Source organism: Dermacentor albipictus, chromosome 7 (assembly GCF_038994185.2).
Source record: "Dermacentor albipictus isolate Rhodes 1998 colony chromosome 7, USDA_Dalb.pri_finalv2, whole genome shotgun sequence".
Taxonomy (NCBI): Eukaryota; Metazoa; Arthropoda; class Arachnida; order Ixodida; family Ixodidae; genus Dermacentor; species Dermacentor albipictus.
In genome coordinates this window covers 132,648,754-132,666,649 of record NC_091827.1, presented here as the reverse complement: position 1 = coordinate 132,666,649, position 17,896 = coordinate 132,648,754, and the positions used below count along the sequence as shown (strand labels likewise).

Sequence of the window (17,896 nt, the reverse complement as noted above, 5' to 3'; positions counted from 1 at the left end):
TTGCACGAACGATGGGAATGCTCACTATGGCTTGCTTCACTTAGCGGCTTTTCCACTGCAGTTAACGTTGAAGTTATTTTACGTAGAATTCAAAGCCAAGATTTTTTTGACGAACTGAATAATTCGATGCTGGCAGCTTAGGGAAATCTTGCGGCAGTGTGGCGATTCTTCTGTCGGATGATTTAACAGACGTGTGCACCTTCTTCAGTTCCATCAAAATCTGCATTAGGTCTTTAAAAACATTCATCTCAAAGGGTGAAACACACACACACACACACACACACACACACACACACACTTACAAAAAGGTAGAGGAAGATTGAGGCAGCCGCCTCCTGTTTCTCTATTCAAATAGATGTAAAGCAAGAAATGGTTTTGATGAGGAAAACGGCTGTCAGCCAACAAGGGCATGGTGACAGGCCTTGTCGTTGCAACTGTCGACAAATACAGTACATATATATACATATACATATATATATATATATATATATATATATAGCGGCTTTTATATATATATATATATATATATATATATATATATATATATATATATATATTGTTACTGTTATATTGTTATATATATGTTATATATATTGTTACATCCGGTGACGCCCATGGACTACATGATGGCTCAATAATGTTCTTGGCAAGCATGTTGCGAACTTCGGTGTGAATCACTTGACGCTCAGCCGGTGATACCCGATACGGGCGGCGATGAATAGGAGGGGCATCTCCGGTATTAATGCGATGTTTAACAGCTGTTGTTTGGGCCAAAGGACGATCGTTAAAGTCAAAAATATCTTGGTAGGAAATCAGAACGCGGTAGAGCGCACGAGCGTGCTCGGACGGCATGTCGGGTGCAATCATTTTGTGTAAGTTGGCGATGGTACAAGTTGCCGACTGCGATGGTAGAGGAGGATCGGTTGAATTGTCGTCTACTGAAATCGATGCTACAGAGTGATCCTCGAATGAGCAAAGTTGGGCCAGAGACATCCCTCGAGGCAGCACTTGTGTCGTCAAGGCAAAATTGACCACTGGCAGGCAGACGCAATTCGCCGTAATAGATAAAATAGTATGAGATATTGAGATCCCGTGTGTAAGGAGGACGTCATGCATAGGAGCCGCGATGTAGTGACCGTCGGGCACTGGTGGGGATGACACGAAGTCAACGTAAGTCAGTGCCGAAGGTGGCAAGCGAACGAAGTCGACGGAACTGAGGCGAGGAAGGTGTTGTTCAGCGGGATCCAGAACAGGCAGGTCGAGGCGGAGAGTACTGGCGGAGCAATCGACGAGAGCAGAATGTGCGGAGAGGAAGTCGAGGCCGAGGATGATGTCGTGGGGACAGTGAGCGATGACTTTGAATAGCACGGTAGTGGAGCGATCGGCGAAGGAGACGCGGGCGGCACACATACCAATTACGGGGGCTGTTCCGCCATCGGCGACACGGACAAGAGGCGTCGTGGCGGGCGTGATTATTTTCCTCAGCCGGTTACGAAGATCCGCGCTCATTACCGACAAATGCGCCCAGTGTCTATGAGAGCTGATACAGGAACACCGTCGACGTGCACGTCAAGAAGGTTCAGATGAGTGGGCAACGTCAGGAGAGGATTTGGGGGCGTAGGGAGCAATGCAGCGTCACCTCGAGGCGCTGCATCGTTTAGTTTTCCGGCTGGGAGCGGCGTCCGAAGGGAGTCGGCGAATAGGAGCGACGGGGCTGGGGAGAGCGAGATTGTCGTCGTTGGGGCGAAGGCGAACGAGAATAGGGGCGGTTCGGCGCAGGAGAATCGGTGGCGGCATTATCTGAGCGGGCAGCATAGGGACGAGAAAGACCACCTGGGGGGCGAGAGTAGGCAGTATATGTAGACTGGTCCAGGGAACTCCAGCGACTGCGGCAGTGGCGAGAAATGTGCCCAATTCGATGGCAGTGAAAACAAATTGGCTTGTCGTCTGCAGTGCGCCATTCAGAGGGGTTGCGGAAACGTGGTGGGTAAGAAGGTGCGGGACGGGGTGGAATCGAAGATGCCGGGCGGGGATCAGGGCGATGGGCCGAGCAGATGGTGTGAATACCCATGTTGGCGAACTCCTGGCGGACAACTGCCTGGATCAGGGAAACAGTGACTGCAGGTGCATTGGAGGGGCTGGAGTCGAACGCAGCCGGATAGGCGGCCTCGATCTCACGCCGGACAATCCTGGTAACATCGCCAGTGTTGTTGGGACGAGGAGCGTCGGCACAGGAAGATGTCGCTGGGGTGTTGGGCAGACGGGCAAACTGTTGGTCGATACGTCGGCTTTTAGCCAATTCCAGGCGGCGGCACTCTTTTATAACGGCATCCACCGTCGCGACGTTGTTAAATACGAGCAAGTTGAAGGCGTCATCGGCAATGCCTTTGAGGATGTGGGAGACCTTGTCGGACTCAGTCATGTGTGCGTCAACTTTGCGGCATAGAGCCAAGACGTCCTGAATGTACGTGACGTAGGGCTCCGTTGACGTCTGCACACGACCGGAAAGCGCCTTCTGCGCGGCAAGTTGGTGACCGTAGGGGTTGCCGAACAAGTCTCGAAGCTTTTGCTTAAGCGAATCCCAACTGGTCAGCTCATCTTCGTGCGTCCGATACCAAACTCGAGGTGTGCCACCGACGACGTTGGCGAGCATGATAGTTGGGTCCCACCGGTTATTGCGGCTGACGTGTTCGTAAAGGCTGATCCAGTCCTCGATGTCTTCCCCATCTTTTGCCGAGAATACGCCAGGATCACGGGGAGCGGAGAGGGTGATGTAGGTCGTCGACGTGGCAGCAGGTGTCGGAGCCGGTGGAGTCGGGTTGGCGTCGCCGGGAGCCATGAAGGTAGGCTCGACGTACCGTCCACTGCGAAGCTCCGTGACGAGGTACAGGGAACGTCCACCTCCACCAAATATGTTACGTAGGAAGACACCGACGAAAAGCTATTTACAAGTATATTTACAAGGCAATACGCCGCAGTTGACCAAGAGGCAACAGCCCGCGCTAGCTTCCAAACGTCGTCTTCGTCTTCTTCCTTCTCGGCTCTTCGTCATAGGGAATACTACCCCGTAGCAATATATATATATATATATATATATATATATATATATATATATATATATATATATATATATATATATATATATATATATTTGAAGTGAAGTTTATGCTTCTTTTCAAGGAAATGAGGGGACCGGGACAAAAGGCGGTAAGGCCTGACGAGGCCCCGGCACCCATACAGTTGGCAGTAACAATATAACTGGAAAAAATGTACATAGAAGGCGCAACAAATATGTCAAAACACCGCTACAATGCGCACAGTGCAACTTAATTTGGCAAAGATACAAACATGTGCAAGGTGATATGCAAGCACACAAAGTTATACACGTACAAATACAATGCGTACATGGCTGGTGAATTAAGACAGGAAAACATGGAACTGCAGCAAACTATTGTTGCTTGTCCGCAACAAAAATATAAAGAAACGTATGTGTAATGAAACGGCAGACGCATTTTCTTACATTTGAATTTCGCCTTCAATCAAACGTTGTTTCATGTTTTTCTTTTTAGATAACACATTTTTAGATAAAAAGAAATCATCTCTAATGGGAAATTTGTTGAGGACGTTGGGTACTTGAAAACTTAGCTTTTGTTTACCATAATTCGTGCGTGCTCCCGGTACACGTTGTTTTACCTCACGAAGGTTGTAATTTATAGTACTGTCAGCAATAGAGTACAAACTGTTTCTATGAATGTATTGTAACAGCCGTAGATAATACACTTGTTCAGCTTGTAGTATGCTATGTTCAACAAACAAGGGTTGTGTACGTAATTTATGTGGTGCGCCGCAATAGCCCTCAATAGCACGCAAGGCTCTTTTTTGTAGCAGTAGTAGTTTATGGTAATTTGGAGACGTAGTCGTACCCCACTCAAGATTACAATATGACAGTTTTGAGAAAAAGAGTGCGTTATACATGGACGCCTTTAACCAAACAGGTAAGAGTTTAGAAATCCTAAAGAGCAGACCAACAATTTTGCTTAGTTCAGAAGCAAGTTTTGAGATATGAACATACCAAGAGAGATTTTCATTAAACCACACACCGAGGAATTTCCGAGAAGAAACCTGACTGATTTGTGTATTATCATAACAAATCTGTATAGAATAACGTTCCACGGTGTTGATCGGCTTGAAAAGAATATATTTTGCTTTATTTATATTTAAACTAATCTTATTTACGTGTAACCAATCACGAAGCTTCAGTAAATAAGTGTTAACCAAACTTTGGAAGGTGAGTAATGAGCGGGAGGAAAAGAAAATATTTGTGTCGTCAGCGTACATTACCAGATCTGGAGAATTATATATATCGGCTAGGTCATTGATATATGTAATAAATAATAAAGGCCCTAGTATTGATCCCTGCGGGACACCATGCATTATTGTCTGTGTATCGGAGATGTTATTTGTTCGTACGTATTGGGACCTATTACTCAGGTAACTTTTCAACAGGTTCAGCGCAATACCGCGAATCCCGTAGCCACAAAGCTTCTTAAGGAGAGTATCATGATGTACGCAATCAAAGGCCTTGCGAAAATCTAAAAATAGACCAAGTGTATATTTTTTACCTTCCATGTTATCTATTATTTTGTCTTTAACAACTAATAGCGCTTGTTCCGTGGACCTATTTTTTTATAAACCCATACTGTGAATCAGCAATGACATTGTATTTATGGAGAAAATTGGCCATCCTTGAATTAATGACGCATTCAAAAATTTTTGATAGAACAGGTAATACCGAAATAGGTCGGTAATTAGACAGTTTAATTATGTCACCACCTTTATATATTGGAACCACTCGGGCCAATTTTAATTTGTCCGGAAAAACACCTGTTGACAACATAAGGTTTATAATGTGTGACAAGACATCGCATATAACGTTGCATACATACGTCATATACAGCGGATACATCATTCTTTAAAGATAATATTAATGTAGCTACTTCTTGAAGGGCTGCTGGTGCGAGTGCTATAGAATTCAGTAATGGAGTGGTGAGGACCATAAAACTATCAACCGGAGTATGCGTAGAAAGATTTGGTGAACCGACATTAATAAAGTAGTCATTCAGGGCGTTTGAGAGCTCACGGCCCGTTAATTTACCCCTAGTTGTAGTTATTTCACTAAGTTGTGTGCATTTTGTTTTATTCTTCAAGTTATTAACCTCTTGCCAAACCTTACGACTATCATTTTGAATACGAGAAAAATGGCTTATGTAATAATTAGATTTAGCATTTCTAAGTCTTTGTTAATTTATTTCTAAATTGTTTAAATTGAGAATGCAGAGCTAGATCTCTGCTATGGAAGAACTCATGATACATTGTATTTTTCTTTCTTATCCTTGCGTAAAGTGATTTGTTCATCCAAGGCTTCTTAAACTTCCTAACATTTATTTTTCTTTCTATTTGTGGAAAAGCTGCGTTATATTGGGTTAAGAAAATATCAATAAACTCAGAATATGCTGTATTAACTTCAGATATCTCGTATATAGATCCCCAGTAAGTACCTTCGATTAGTTTACGAAACTCGTTCAGAGCAAAATCATTAATATCTCTGGTCATATGCGTAACACCATTTGTTAGTCGGTTTAATCTGAGAGGTATGAAACAAAATATGGGCAAATGGTCACTAATATCTAAAAATAATAGACCAGATTCAGTGCGTGGAGGCTGAACATTTCAGATACAGATATCTAATTAAGTAGCCGTGTTGCAAGTTATTCTAGTAGGCAAAGTGATATAGTTCATACATGCGTAAGAAGAAATCAGGCTCTGCAATTCCCTTGAATGAGAATCATCGGATAATAGGTCAATGTTTAAATCACCCATTAAAATGAAAGGTAGTTTAGTAGAGTCAAGAGAAGTATATATATATATATATATGTATTGCGCAGCACTTATTATTTGTGCGACAGGGCTAGAACGCATGCCTGTTCTCGTGTGCTTCGAGTAATGCTCTCGCCGGCTCAGTATGAGACAACTGACCACAGTGTTTGAAAGAGCACACACGTTGTACAGTGGCTGCTGCCTCACCTGAGAAAACCAAGCACATGATCTTCATTGAAGACCGGAAAAGACGAAATTCATTTTCGGTCTTTTTGATATCGCACGCATGTATACTATTCGTTCAACTGAAAATGAGCAATAATACTATTACTGAGGATGTTCTTGTGATCAAGAAATGAGCCAGCACCTGTTGGGTATTCTTGCTGCATAGCAGATGACATTGCGAAGAGAGTGAGTGATTTTGGGCTGTTTTTTCACGCAAGACTTTCTATGCCGCATGTAGTGCAATAATAATTGGTTGACAAGTAGACAGGAGACCTTTCTACAGATGGTCAGTATTTTTTAAAAATATGTTCGAAAAGACCTTCGGGTCCCATTAAGATACTGTATTACGAAAGCTGTACCCAACGTAATGGTATATTTCACAGCGGTGCGTATGTACATCAGAATCACATAATTTACATTACAATAAAGAAGAAAAGTCTGCTTCAAGGGCCTTATTGGTGCATTTTACAGAATTGTGGTACCTTTTTTAATTGCTAAAATGGAATTGCTGTCTTTGAATGAACAGAGCGAACTAAAGAATGGACAGTGAGTCAAACTACATGAGTGCCTGTCTCTTGTTTTCTTCGTGCTGTTGATCCAAAGATTATTTATTTATTTATTTATTTATTTACCTATTTATTTATTTATTTATTTATTTATTTATTTATTTATTTATTTATTTATTTATCTGGACATACTGCTAGCCTCACATTTGAGGCTGTTGCAGGAAAGGGGCAGGATAGATATTCAAGAGAACACAGTTCAAGTAGGCGCGGACATAGATAAGATTTATTATTATTATTTGTTTTGAACACATATACACATATACACAGGTATTAGGAAAGGGAAAGCGAGGAGCAGGCTGGCAACTGCCACCGGAAGGGGCACAACGCCTGCCTACTCTTCTGAAGGGAGGTGACAGCAACACAGAAATAGAAGATAGGAAGGAGGGGAGCAAAATGGAAAGAGGAAAGGAGAGCAACAGGACACTGCAACAGGACAAATCTAAAGACTAAAGTTGAACTCTGCAGCCGGAATTAAAGTGACGCCGCGTCGAACAGCCTCCACAATTATCAACCACATCCATGGCTAGTTCGCTATGCGGCTAATTGTGTTCTCCACGATGAGACGCCAAGTAAAGCTGCACGTAATCACCGTTTCACCATTAGTCGGTTCACAATATACACTATAAGGTGTTTGAACCCGCCACCTCCCATCTTCGAAGAAAGAAGCGCTAGGGTACAGTACTGATCACACACAGTAGGGCCGGTCACTGAAGGTCACGCTACTACAGAATGTTCAATGTTCATGCTACAAACGTGAACCTAAGTTAGTCAGTTCTGCAAAGGTTAGTAGGGCACGATGGGCCTGATCACGTTTAGTTGCACAGCCACTGGGGTATAAACATTCCTCGAGTGTCGCACACCGCAGGCCAAGGAGATGATAGTTTCTCACAAGCGACATGCGCTGCGCACTGAAAGCACGAAGGCAGTACATATGCACTCTATAATCATTGTACAATTTCTATAACAGGAGCGGGGAAAAATGGTAGTAAACGCCATGTTGGAAAGTTTAGCACACAGAAGAACCAAGAAAGAAAATGTAAATACTTTGGATGTGCAATGCGCAAGGGACAAGATTCAGCAGGTATTTATATCAGGGCAGAATACAAGACACTGAGAAGTGAATCAAAATGCCATTGTACGACGCAGCTCGCCTACGTGCAGATCGTAGCTACAGAGCATTGTTTGATAACTTGGCGATAAAAGTTTCGAGTGATGTGCAGGTGACATCATCATCAGGCAGCATGTTCCATTCATGGATTGCATGTGGAAAAAAGTAGTACCTGAATGTGTCGTTGTGAAATCTGTATTCTGTTATGTGCTTGGTGTGTTTTGTTCGAGAACTACGTGTATCTGTCTGTAGCAAGTAGTCAATCGCATTGATTTTCATGCTGCCATTAAGAAAGAAAAGAAACTTAAGACGAAGTAGTCGGGCTTGATTTTGTATTGTGGGAAGTTCAGCTTGCCTTAATAGTTCCCTGGGGGAGTCAAGACGGCGATACTTATTAAAAATAAATCTAATCGCTTTCCTTTGTACGCTCTCCAATTTTGCTATGTACTGCTTGCGGAAGGGAAACCAACGTACTATTCCATATTCCAGTACTGAGCGAACTAGTGACAGGAATGCTAAGCTTTTAGTATCTATTGATGCGGATCTAAGCGAGCGTCTTCACGAGTATAGAACTGCCACTGATTTATTAACAATATATGTTACCTGCTTGGCAGATTAAAGATCTGATGAAATTATGACGCCTAAGTATTTATACTGTACTACTTTCTTTAACATCTGTCCTTGTAAATAATACGAGCAGTTCATTGGCGCTCTTTTATTCGTCATTGTCATACAAACTGTTTTTTTCTGTGTTAATCACCATCTGCCACGTTTGGCACCATTGTGTTATATTTTCAAGTGCACTGTTTAAGGTTATCTGGTCATCACGACAGGTTATTTCCTTGTAGATAACACAGTCACTTGCAAACATTCTTACTGTGGCGTTAGTATTAATGTGTGAGTCATTGATAAAAAGAAGAAAGACGATAGGTGCTAAAACGGCTCCTTGTGGGACGACTGATAGCACATCGCCGCAATCCGAAAAGTAGTCTTTGAAACATACATATTGACGTCGACCGGCAAGATAACTTTTTATCCACTTGGTGATGTTGTTATCACCGAGGTAGTGGATAAGTTTCTGAAGTAACTTTGGATGGGAAACTCGATCGAATGCTTTAGATAGATCTAGGAATATCATGTCGGTTTGACTGCATTTGTCCAATGTAATCGCTAAGTCGTGGATTGTCTCAATCAATTGAGTAGTCGTAGACAATCCTTTTCTAAAACCATGCTGATTAGGGACAATTAAATTATTTTTTTCTATGAATGACATTATGTGCTTTAGGATTATATGTTCAAGGATTTTGCCGGCCGTACAAGTAAGCGAGATTGGTCGGTAATTTGCTGTGCTGGTTGGGTCACCGGATTTATATATACGGATAACCTTAGCAGTTTTCCATTTCACCGGAACCTCGCCCATTTGCAATGATTTTAAAAAAATAATCAGTAAGAACTTGGACATCCATTCCGCGTAGCGCTTCAAAAATGCATTTGGTATGTTGTCAGGGCCACAGGATTTTTTGGGGTCTATTTCTAGTAAGAGGGAAAAAATTCCCGACTCGGTTAAGATTAAGTCGTCTAGTTCTGCTGAGTAGCTAGGAAGGGATTGAAGGTAGGGTTGTCTGCTGTTGTCTTGCGTAAATACTGAAATAAAGTATTCATTGAACTCTGTAGCCTTTGCCATAGCTTCAGTTGGTGATGGATTACTGGTCTGACGTGACTTTGGATTAAGGTATCGCCAAAACTTAGACGGAGATGTTTTGATAAAATTACTTAAGGTTACATTCATGTATTCATCTTTTGCCTTTTTTACGGCTGACTTTAGTGCCAGGGAGTTTTCGCGTATTTTATTAGTGTAGCCTGGTAGCGGTAGTTTATTTCTCAGTTTCCTTAATCTGGCAATTTTTCGCTTTAGTTGTATTATGTTTCTTGTTATCCAAGGGTTTGTCCTACGTACTGGTTTGATCTTTGTGGGAATATATTTTGATAAACAGTGCTGAATGATGCTTTCCAATGTTGACCATAATCCATTCACTGAAACTGTATTATCATTCGAGAACGTTGTAAAAGTGGAGTAAGAGTGATCTAGATAATCAAGAACGCTGACGTCGTCGGCATTCGCCCAGTCGAAAATTCGTGTACTCCCTTTTTGGGTAGGCGGAGGTGTGCCTAACAGTAAGCAACATTTAGTAGCTTTGTGGTCCGATATGCCGTCGACAACTTCCCAAGAAACACGGCCTTCTGCGATAGCATCACTCACAAACGTCAAATCAAGTACATTCCTGCTTTTTGCAGTAACACGTGTTGGCTCTCGTATGATTTGTCTAAGGCCAAGATTAAAACAAAGATCAAGCAGTACCTCTGCGTGAGTTCTATCAGCCATGTTATCAAGGGAGTCCCATGCAATACTGGCAAAGTTGAAATCGCCCGTAAGGATTAGTTTTGTAGTATGTGTAAAATGATTTTCCATATAATTTGCTAGCACGTGTAGCATATCATAGGAAGTATTAGGGGGCCGGTACATGGTGCCTATAAAAAGGGAGGATCGATCTGTCATGATTTTGCACCAAAGTGCTTCAGCATCAACCATTTCAGGCATAGGTGTGACGTAAATATTTTCCCTTATCAAAATTGGTACGCCACCACCGCGAGAGGACCTATCTTTGCGCATGACAGTATAACCCGGAGGGAAGATATCGCTGCTTGAAACATCAGGAGAAGGCCATGTTTCGGTTATTGTTAAAATATCTGGTCTATGTTCTATAATAAATGCTTCAAGTTCCGTGCTTTTGTTCATAACACTTCGGGCATTTATGTTCACTATCACTAGGCTGGAGGGCGTTTCATGTTTAGTCAGTTTTTTTTCTTTGGGACGGCAGGTTTCTTTCCCACGGGCACTCGGGCTCCTTTATGTTCGTCCCAGACGTAAACCTGGCCATTGATTTTAATCTTGTCGTACACAAGTGTAACTTTTTCGCCCCTATCTCGGTTGCTCTTGCTGCTGTTCCAAAGTTCTTTTCGGATGTTACGCACACGGATAGAAAAATCTTCACCCACAGATATGTTGGAATTCTTTAGCTTCGAACAGTTCTTTAATATGTTCGCCTTGTCCTCGAAACATTGCAACTTGAGGATAACAGGTCGCGTTTTATTTTCTGCTTTAGTTCCTAGGCGGTGCATTCTCTCGATTCCCGAGACCATGACACCGATGGTACCCTTGATGATCTTATCAGAGATTGTTTTTTTGAGGTCGTCAGGTTTCTCATTTTCTACTTCCGGAATGCCATAAAAAGATTAAGTTTGATCTTCTGCTTCTATTTTCGAGATCATCAACCTGGAGTGCACGACTACTAATGGCATTTTCAAGTGTCGCTATTTTATCCTCAACGCCTGCTATTCTGCCCTCGAGGTTTGACAAAGTATCTAATTTCACGTGGATGGCTTCCAGAGATTCAGTTAAAGCTTTGTTGTCATTCTTCAGATCAGTCATGTCAGCAGCCACCCTGCGAATTTCGGTCAAGACTTCTTGATTGGTAGAGCCGGGGTTACTTTCTACATCCCCAGCAAGCATCAGTAAGTACCTCAAGGACGTTATACAATTACACACAGTTTCACACACTTTGCCTGGGCACGGCAGCACCGCAAGAAAGATGTCGTTACTTTTGTGACATTTGCCAAAATGTTTCCTCACCTGTATCAGGAAGACGAAAGGGTTACTCGACATGTTCACTGCGGTGCCGCCATGCCCAATGCCGTTGTCAGGCGCGTCGCACTGTTTATAGGTGAATGGTGTCGATAGCGTTGGGGTGGCCGATACGCTACTGAAGGGGGCGTAGGCCAGTCGGTCCAGCTGTCCAAGAAAGGCGTCGCGACCCAGCTCGGCAAGTGGCGCTTTGCAGCGCTCGGCATTTGGCGGAGCAGTCAGTGCTGATGCGGTGCGGTTGTGTGTCCGGATGCCGCTCCCAAAGCAGTCGCAGGAAAGCAGGAGGCCGAGGGCCTGTATCAGGAAGACGAAAGGGTTACTCGACATGTTCACTGCGGTGCCGCCATGCCCAATGTTATCCTATGTTATCAGTTATATCACTAAAATAAATGAGAAAAAGCAGTGGTCCCAGAACTGACCCGTCTGGCACTCCTGAGATGACATGCGTGGTTCCAGATGTATGTTCCTTAAGAATAACTCGTTGATATCGATAAATTAAGAATTCGGCAATCCAACGTGTTGTGTTCGAATCTTATCCTAGGTTATCGACCTTCTTGATCAGTCGGTTATGCGCAACACGATCAAAATCTTTTCTAAAATAAATGAATATTGCGTCTGTGTATGTTTGCTCATGTACGTAGTCGTGAAGGTGAGTAACTAGTTCGAACAATTGTCTTTGACAAGATTTTTTTGTGCCTGAAGCCATGCTGCCTGTCCGACAGTTATTTGTTTTTAAATGAGTCATTATCTGTTCTAAAAGTTCGCTGCAAATCCAGGTCAGTGATATTGGTCGGTTATTATTAGGACTTGTGCTACTGCCGGATTAGAATGTAGGAAGGACTTGTGCCAATTTCGATTTATCAGGAATGCTCCCGCAGTCTAAGGACAGCTGAAAGATCAGCGACAGCAATATGGATGAAGCGTGCACTGTCATTTTCAGAAGTTTAGTGTTGATCCCGTCAGGACCAGGGCTTGAATTAGGCGGCAATCGCTCAATAGCACGGGCTGCGCCTAGTGCTCTTGTGGTTGCTTCTGCTCATGGGTGACGACGAGTTGAATTAGTGCCCTGAAGAATAGCTTGTAAAAGGGACTTATTAGTGAAAGTTTCAGAAAAGTAATTAATAAAGACATCAGCTGTGACTTCCATGGGGCAGCGCTACCGCTTTCGTCGTTTATTAAAGGAATAGCGTGTTTGTGATTTAAACAGTCGCCGAAATTTTGCAGTGTTAGTTTTTTAATAGGTTACGTAATGTGTAACGTATAATTAAAGAAATTGTATTTAGCCTCATTAACTGCTGTCTCAGCAGTGGCGTGCACCTCTTTGTAGTTTGGCCAATCACTATCAGCGTCTGTTTTGTTCGCTGTTAGGTATGCTCTCTTTTTTCCTTTTAAGGAAACATCTTGTGCGAACCACGGCGCACCTGTTCTTGTTTTAATTGTTATTTAAGCGGTACAAGCAAGTTCTATTTCTTTCATTTTATCGTGGCAGATGATCCAGTTCTCATTTGTTGTCCCGGTATTGAAGGTGACTTTGTACGTGGGGGCAAACTCATCCAACATTCGGTTCGTTTTTGTCGTGTCAGCGCTGGAGTAGTTTAGTATCTGCTTTGTAACCGTAGATTTTGCTTGGAGGGACAGTGGAAGTGTACAGTGAACGAGTCTGTGGTTTCCTCAAGTACATTTGTACGAGCTTTGCCTGGAGTGTTTGTGAACAGTAAATCAAGAATATGTTCGCCTCTAATCGGCTTGTGTACCAGCCGGACCAAATTGAAGATGCTTATTGTGTGACGAATGTGGGAACAGTGGGGACGATTAGTCCAAGAGTTCATAGAGCACCTTGTCCATCTTATACCAAGGTAGTTAATTGAGTTAGTAATCGAATGTTTACAAATTTTTTACGGACGATAAAACTACTATCGTTACTTCGTATAATTATCTAATAATTTGCTATCGCAAGCGGTGCTTCGCCTTTCCGGCGAAACTGCGATTTTTTTGTAACTCTTCTAGTAAGGAAGAAACGTTAAAATTTCGCGACACATACCAATTAAGCTGCGGCAATTTCTTCGCAGTATAATGTTTGTAAAATGCAGAGTTCTCTCGCAAATTCGGAATACGTAGATTGTAACCGCAGCTTGACACTTTCAAACGATTGCTTAAGATTAAAACAATTCCAGTAACTGTATTTCATCAACACACATTTAACATCGCGCACAAGCTTGGCGTGGCGTTCCCCCCATGTTTGCAAAGTTTGACTTTTATTGTAATTGTAGAAATACCAGGGCAGCGGTGTACGTTTTACGCTGGTCGTAAAACACACTCATAACGCTCTGGACCACTTGCATACGTGATCTATCGTAAAAGAGGCGCATTTAACCTACCTATTTGGAACGTTGCCCAGACATTAGCAATACCATGCCCCTAATTTTCCGCAAATATGAACAAGGTGCCTCTTTAGTTCACCGAAAACAGTGGAAAAACAACCTGCGAACCTCATGTATGACCAATAAAAATAGAGAAAAAACGAAGGTTCAGTAATTATTTACGACAACACATGGAAAGCAAGTACGTGATAGTTTAGCAGCAATTACACTAAACGTTCTCCCTATCTACATGTAACTTGAAGTTCGTACCCACGCTGATTTAGAAGTATGGGAAACATTTTAAATAACGGCAGTATCCATTTTAAAAGGCGGCAGTTAACCCACAGATAAGCAATTATCGCTTGTCACTGAGTATACGGTTGCTACTTCAATGAAATATAAACGCCGTGCCTGGCATAGTTTACCGAGGAAACAGGCAAAAGCAATTGAATGATTTGTGTAACGCATGGAGGTTGGAAAAGAGTAGGTATTTACTAACTATTTTTGAAGTACATAAACAACTTACAGTGTTCAAACTTTCGGCATATGTCCCCTGAAGCGTTGAAGCTCGGACACGGAGGCCGCCATCTTCGCTCCCGGCGTTCCTGAAGTCTCGAGGTTCGGACGCGCAGCCAGACAGCCTCGTTTCCCCACACCGGGTTTCCTCCCCCAGAGAAGAAAAACCTCTCTCGGAACTCGCTTGTCTTCGTAATTGGCTGTTGACCGAGGTGCCGCGTCCTGTGAGCTCACGTCAAATCTCACTATTATTTTTCTTCATTTAGAATCACTGGCTGTTGCCGTACCAGACACGTGCGCATTAGTCTTTATATAGGGGAGTCAACTATTCGCCCAGCTGCAGACATACTTGAAGGTCATTTTCACCAACATATCTAGGATAAGTGGTGATTACACAACGAAATTCGACAGCCTCTCGACATGTATATTCTGAGAGAGCGTAAACTTTAATTTCAAATTAACAAGATTTGAGTCCGGTGTCTTTTTAGTGGGTCTGGGCACCCGTCGCGGACGCTTCTTTATTCTTGAAGATTCCGCGCTACGACAACAAAGAAGTCGTGGCTGTGATGAGTATATGTGCAGATACTATGATGGCATGAATCAATGATGATATATACAGATGAAGAAGATGAGATGTGAATAATTTGCTCACACTAGTTTCGCCCTCTAGCGGAAGTGGCCAGCCTGGCCGCACAATTATGCTGCGAAACGCGCCGTACTTAAGGTTTCAAACGAGACACGTGCGCAATCGCGGTCCCGCGAGAACGACGCTCAGAGGGAGTGGAAAGAGCCGAAATGCGGTAATTAACAGGCGAAGTTCGTTCAAGAATCCGGTAGGGTCCAAGAAAATGACTGCGAAATTTGTCAGATAAACTGGGAACCCGTACAGCTGTCCAGAGTAGTACTTCGTCACCAAGGCAGAAAATCACGCTGCGGCGATTGAAGTCGTAGCGGTGCTTGCAAGCATCTTTGGAGATGCCGGTGTTAATGCGCGTGACGTAGCGGCAGTGGGTGAGGCGGGAAACAAATTGTTCGGAAAAAGGCATTGTCGATGAGGCAGGGGCCGAGAAGAAAGATGCATCAAGGGCGGAAGTTCGTGAGCGGCCGTAAACAAGGAAGAATGGTGAAAACTGGTGGTACGTTGAGGTGCAGTGTTATAAGCTAAAGTCACAAATGGTAGGATTGCATCCCAGTTTGTGTGGTCCGGGCTGATGTACATAGAAATCATGTCGGAGAGTGTACGATGGAAACGCTCGGTCAAGCCGTTGGTCTATGGATGGTAGCTGGAAGTTGTCTTATGAAAAGTGGTGGTAGCTCGTAGAACTTCGGCAAGAATGGAAGAGAGGAACACCTTGCCGCGGTCGCTGAGGAGAACGCGGGGTGCTCCATGGCGTAAAAAGATGCTTCGCAGGAAAAAGTCCGCAACTTCAGAAGCTGTACCAGAAGGTAGAGAAGCTGTCTCAGCATAACAAGTGAGATGATCAACAGCTGTCACGATCAAGCAATTACCGTTGGCGGTCAGTGGAAGAGGCGCGTACAAATCTATTCCGACGACCTCAAAGGGAGAGGCCGGACAAGGGAGGGGTTGCAGGAGCCCAGTGGGCGCAGATGTAGGGCGCTTGCGGCGTTGACCAGACACGCGAGAGGCGATATACTTGGCCACGGAGGAGGAGAGGCCAGGCCAAAATAACCGGCTTCGGATCCGGTCGTACGTCTTGTGATATCCAAGGTGCCCTGCCGTTGGATTGTCGTGAAAAGCTTGTCGCTTTGCACAGAACGGGCAATGACAGCTACCCTTTTGTTGCCATCTGGGTGAAAAATGTAGCGGCATAGGGCGCTGTTGTGCAACTGGAATTGGTCAAACTGTCGCGCAGGCGGGAGTTTGGGGGCGAGGAGAAACCGCTAAGGCGGTAAAGAATTGTCCGGCAGTACGGGTTTGCGTGCTGGTGTGCAATAAGAACGTGATGACAGTCAGTGCCTTGCCAATCCAGTGTTGCTATTTGTAAAGGGGATGAAGATGGCTCGCGAGACGGGCTATCTTGTGGAGGCGTGGGTGAGGGATGCGAGAGCGCCAGCGGGCAACGGGAGAGGGCGTCGACTTCTTGGTGCATCTTTCAACATCTGTACTTTATGTCGAAGTCGTACTTCTGCAAGCGGATCACCCAGCGCCCAAAACGACAGTTGTTCAGCGAGGAGAGCCAGCACAGCGCGTGATGGTCTGTAACGACCGGGCCGGCCGGGAGGAAATACGGGAGGAATTTTCGCACAGCCCAAAACGCAGCGAGGTATTCCTGTTCAGTAATTGTATAACTTTCTCAGCTGTCGGCAGGAAACGACTGGCATAGGCAAGGACTCGCTTACGAGAGGTATGGTCACGTTGTAGTAGAACAGCGCCTATGCCATGACCGCTAGCGTTGGTGTGGACGATGGTAGGTGCAGCCGTGTTAAAATGGCATAATAGCGGCTCGGACGTGAGCGCTCGCTTCATAGCCTGAAAAGCGGCTTCGCAGGGCCCTGTCAAGACGGCAGCTCGAAGAAGTTGCTGGAGCGGAGATGCAAGCGTTGCGAGGTTGCGTATAAAACCGCCGCATAAACGGACGTTTTAGTTGAGGACTGCGACAATCTTTTCCGGGTCCGGTGGAATCCGTTTTTACTAAGTGTCCGAGAGCCTTAATGGTCTTGCTCGTGAAGTGGCATTTTTGTGTGTTCAGCTGCAGTCCAGCCTTGGCAAGATAGGTTAAAACTTCACCAAGGCGCTCGAGATGTTGGGAGAATGTTGAAGAAAAGACAAATATATCGTCAAGACAGCATAGGCAGGTCTTCCATTTGAGACCACGCAACACACTGTGTATCATGCGCTCGAATGTGGCAGGTGCGTTGCAGTCAGAATGGCATCACGTTGAATTCGTAGAGCCCATCCGGGGTTGCAAGTGTTCTTTTCTCCTTGTCAGGCTCGTACCTGGGTATTTGCCAGTAGCCAGATCGAATATCAAGATCAAGACTGGAAAAGTACTCAGTGTCCTGCAGTGAGTCCAACGCGTCATCAATTCGTGGCAAGGGATAAACTTCTTTGCGTGTGATTTTGTTCAGGGCGCATTAGTCGACGCAAGAGTGAACTGAGCCGTTTCGGAACAAGCACCACTGGGGAGGACCAGGGACTTGAGGAAGGGCGTATTATGTTCCGGTCAAGCATATCGCACACATTTTTTTTTCGATGACCTTGCGCTCGGTAAAAGACACTCTATATGGGCCTCGGTGATCGATGCACGAGCCATCGGTCTGAATGCGATGAGTGGCGGCAGGCATTTTACCGAGGACGGGTGAATGAACGTCGAACAAGGCCACGTGTTTGTTCAACGAATCGAGTTGATCTCGAGCCTGAGTAAGTGAAAGGTCTGTGATATGAAGTGCTGTGCCACACGTGTCAAACATGATTCGTTCTTTTTATGTTACACCACAGGCAAGCAGCTTATATATCTAGTTCGCTGTCACTGAAATAAAACAGTGCGGTACGTGCTCTTGGATCGTCTCCGTCACTCTG

At 44.3% G+C, this 17,896-nt stretch overlaps 1 protein-coding gene across 4 annotated transcripts in view; it reads left to right on the top strand.

Annotated features, from left to right (window-relative positions):
• The window catches only part of LOC139048167 (isoaspartyl peptidase/L-asparaginase), a 470,184-nt gene that overhangs the window by 189,051 nt on the left and 263,237 nt on the right, over positions 1-17,896 (top strand). The window contains exon 1 of one of the 4 annotated variants that reach the window (XM_070522724.1): positions 11,265-11,349. The exons of the other annotated variants lie outside the window; for them this stretch is intronic. The gene's annotated coding sequence lies outside the window, so the exon portion shown is untranslated. Of the gene's footprint in view, positions 1-11,264; positions 11,350-17,896 lie in introns of those variants that run through there. 4 annotated transcript variants of the gene reach the window in all.